This window comes from Mastomys coucha, unplaced genomic scaffold (assembly GCF_008632895.1).
Source record: "Mastomys coucha isolate ucsf_1 unplaced genomic scaffold, UCSF_Mcou_1 pScaffold5, whole genome shotgun sequence".
NCBI lineage: Eukaryota > Metazoa > Chordata > Mammalia > Rodentia > Muridae > Mastomys > Mastomys coucha.
The window spans coordinates 108,304,785-108,309,159 of NW_022196911.1; positions in this window are offsets into that span (position 1 = coordinate 108,304,785).

The following is a 4,375-nucleotide window of genomic DNA, read 5'->3' on the forward strand; positions in this document are numbered from 1 at the left end:
TAAGAGGATAAAATGTATTATTCTTTTTCTTTCATTTTGTTATGAGGGGCATATATGAGGCATAATCTAAAAAAGCTTGCCTTTATTAATTTCTGAGTTAAAACAGTTTTTAAAAACACTCACTGAGATGTTTATGCTTGTATTTAGCCTGTTTTATTTGAAAATATTTCATATAGTATTTATACACTCATTATACATTTATATGATGTGTTTGGATCCAAACTACCCCATTTTCTCCCTTCCAATTCCTCCACTATCCCACCAGCAGCTTTTCCTTCCAAACTTTGCCCCCACCCCAATAACAATGGAGTCCATTTACTGTTAATCTGTATGTAGATTGGTACTGTAGCATCTGCTAGAGAATAGCCAGTCTCTTGGAGATTGCATCCCTTGAGAGGGTGACCCCTGCATTTCTCTCCCCTGGAAGGCATCAACTATTAGCACCATCTAGCCTGCCACCACTGGGATTTGGGGTTTCTTGATCTTATGCGAGACCCACACATTCAGTCCCAGAGCCTGTTCATGTGAGTTTTTGTGCCCAACTCTACCATCATATCCAGCAAATATTTTTTTCAGTGTAGATACTGATTCTGACGCTTAAAATCTTTCTGCCCTGCCTGGCCCAGTGATCCAGGAGGCTTGAGAGGAAAGGGTGTCATCTAGACAGTGCACTTAGAACAGAGCATGGCACAGTCTGTTGGCTGAACCTTTGCTGAGTGCTGGCTGTGCGACTAAGTCATTTATTCTTTCACAACTTTCTGTGTGCACACGCGCACACACACACACACACACACATACACACGAACACAGTGATTGATGTTTATCATAAAGACAATTTCTGTTAACTATAACACCGCGCATAATTTGACTATAGTCTCCCTCCACGTGTCTCCCTCTGCATACGCTTCCTTCTCATCCCTTCCCCTTCAGAACTGGGCACTCTTTCATGAGTCCATGTTATCTGATTTTTGTGATTTCTCTTTCTCATAAAGGCTATGGATGACATTTAGATTTTTTTTTTAATTCTTCAATTTAGATTATGTACGTAATTCTCTTCCAGTTTGTATTCCAAGTCTTAGGACATCTTGAGATTATAGCCAATTTCAAGAATTAACATGCAGTGTTCACTCTATTCGTTTACATGTACTTATATAAACTGGTGTCATTGAAAATAAAATTGGAAAGTAATGAGATAGTTTAATAAGCTATCATTAATGAGTCTCAATTTTAATTTTGCTCTTTAATCTTGTATTTCAAAAGACCTTGTCTTAGTCAGAGTTTCTATTCCTACCCAAACATCATGACCAAGAAGCAAGTTAGGGAGGAAGGGTTTATTCAGCTTACACTTCCACACTGCTATTCATCACCAAAGGAAGTCAAGCAGGTCAGGAAGCAGGAGCTGATGCAGAGGCCATGGAGGGATGTTACTTACTGGCTTGCTTTTCCTGGCTTGCTCAGCTTGCTTTCCTATAGAACCCAAGACTACCAGCCCAGAGATGGTACCACTCACAAGAGGCCCTCCCCACCCTTGATCACTAATTGAGAAAACGCCTTACAGCTGGATTTCATGGAGGCATTTCCTCACCTGAAGCTCCTTTCTCTGTGATCACTCCAGCTTGTGTCAAGTTGACCCAAAACCAGCCAGTATAGAAACTGTACACTTTTGACAATCTGATTGTCAGATTAAAATACCCAGATCTTATCTCATTTATTACTACTCACCCTTATAAGGAATTATACATTTTGTTTCTTCAGGGTGCAAAAGAACTTCTTTTAGTTCGAATCTATTACCATCCTGGCTTTTTCATGACTCTGCCATCCACACTTCCACGCTCTTTAAAAACATTTCTTCCCTAATTAACCAAAACAGTAGATTGATGACTGATTGCGAAGAGGCCGGTGGAAAATAAACAGTGCTTTGAATTCAGCAAGCTTTCCCTTTTCCAAACTCTGCCGTGTACATAAACACACCCCATGTCCCCAGGTCCTCTCCACCCTTCACACACACAAAATTATTCCCAATTAGGTGTTCCTCTATTTGCCATTTTCTTCTCATTAAAATTATCCCCAACTTAACCATCTTCTCTCCCTGCACAGTCAAAAATGTTTTTCTGTTTGGATTTTACATGCATAGTAGAATGCCTCAGAACATTCTGGAAGTACTGTTGAACAGCTCAGCCCAGCGCAGGACTTGATGCCTGGCCAACATGCTTAAACAACAGACATAAAAGCTAAAGCTGTACTTCCATTCAGTTATAATGTTGCCAAGTTAGTTTTGAGATGCTGTGCCTACAGTATATCCATCTCCCAGTGTCTCAGACTCACCTCATTAACTCTGGAACATTAGCCTCTGATGGTATGGACTCAATGTTGCTAATATTAATGTTACAATGCCACATAGAAATGTAAGAGAATGTAACACTAGACGTCTCTTCAAGATTCCCATAACATAAAGAACAAGGAACCCACATTCCCAGAACCAATCCTCACTGGGAAATAATTTTATATTATAAGCTTAAAGCTATTTTTCCTCCTCCTGGCCTTCTGCCTCTTACTCCCACTTATGTTACAAATAGCATTTAATGATAGAACAGGGAGACGTATTGTGGCTTCACACATTCAAATACATTAAGGTCACTTACTCATAACTAAGAGATAAAGACACAGTGAAGTAGTGTTTGCTTTTGATCAATTTATTATTGTTTCTCTGTGTTGTAAAGGTGTATATATGAAATAACACTTTGTAAAAGAAATAGCTAATATGTGAGGGGTTTCTGATTGGCAAGCTTTTATTACAAGTTGCATAAACTATGAATGATCGAAGTCTAGGCTCAATTAGATTAGATTGTAATATTTTGGGATTAAAACAAGGCATAATCGATACATGTTACATAACATGAAGATTATGAAAATCTATGGCATATTATTCTAAGATGAGTAATGAGTATTTGTATAAAACCAACTATTTCTCACAAAATATAATTTATCTCAAAAAACAATTTTGGAAAAATTATCTTTCAGAATTCAAATATCTTTTCTCATATCTTTTTGGGATTAACAACCATCAGTCAGTGCCTTGCACAAATTAATATATATATATATATATAAACACACCCCATGTCCCCAGGTCATATATATATATACACACACAATGAAAAGAATATAGTGTTGGGAAGAAGCCAGGAGACCGGACTTCCTGGGCATCACTGGAGGCTTTAACACTTGCTCCCTAATTTCATATTTATTTATTTATTTTACTTATGACCTTTTATTAGCAGACAAGTACTGATCTTAAAGGGGCCACATTCTTAAAGGAAACTCACTCTCTCTCACTCTCTCTCCTCACCCCTTCTCTTTGTAGCTTTAAATTGACAAAACCTCCACAGTTATGGCTGTGAATCCATGCCTGCTTCTCCCATCCTTGAGCTTGTGCATGTCTTGTGCATGCTGTGATGCACAGTAGGGATTCATATGTGAGCTGCCCTGTTATATCCAGGAAATGCTGTTTCTCTGTAGTCCTGTACCACCTTTGACTATTACAATTTGGCCACCCCCTCTTCAAAAAGAATCCTTACGATTTTGGAGGAGGTACTAATGAACATCCTGGGACTTTGCACTCCTTCTGTAATTTGGAGAAACTATGCATGCAGAGCTAAGATAACACTGAGATTTGACAAGTCATGTGAAGCAATCCCATTTCTCCCTGACTTATCTGGAACATGAGACATCAACAGAAATCAAAGCAATTTGTGGATGGCTGGTGGGCCACATGTCTAATGCTAGTACTGCCTTGCATTTGAGTTGACTTCTCTCACACTACACCTTATACACATAACACATATCTGTCCTCTGGAAAGCTATTGTGCCACCACTGTCACCACTGTTCAGAAAGTAGAGAAGTGCGTGGGAAAGACGATTAGTTAGGTAGGCCTTGAGCTTCAGATGTTCTATCTCATCTTAGAAAAGCCATAAAGATGCTGGGATGGCTTCTCTCTTCTTTTACTCAACACTTTTAACAATCATGTTCTAAATAAGAGCAAGCTCACAACACCAACACCCCCACCACTACATCCTTTCTGAGGACAGGGGGCTAGTTATGGGATTTTCATTGACTTTTTAATTAATACCTGGAACACAGTTTTCCAACATTATTCATCACTTCTGTGTTTATACAGTAGAGGGCTATAGAAAGGTCAGATTCGCCATTGTAGCTTTTTTTCAGACCCTATCACATGGCACTGTGGAAAGAGTTCTCAGGACACTTTCTGAGTTGAATTAAATAATACATGCAAAGTGGTTTATATGTGCATTTTGCAGAATGGTGATTGAGTTTGAAACTTGGGTCAATTGGCTGGTTGTTACTTCAGTAGAGCAA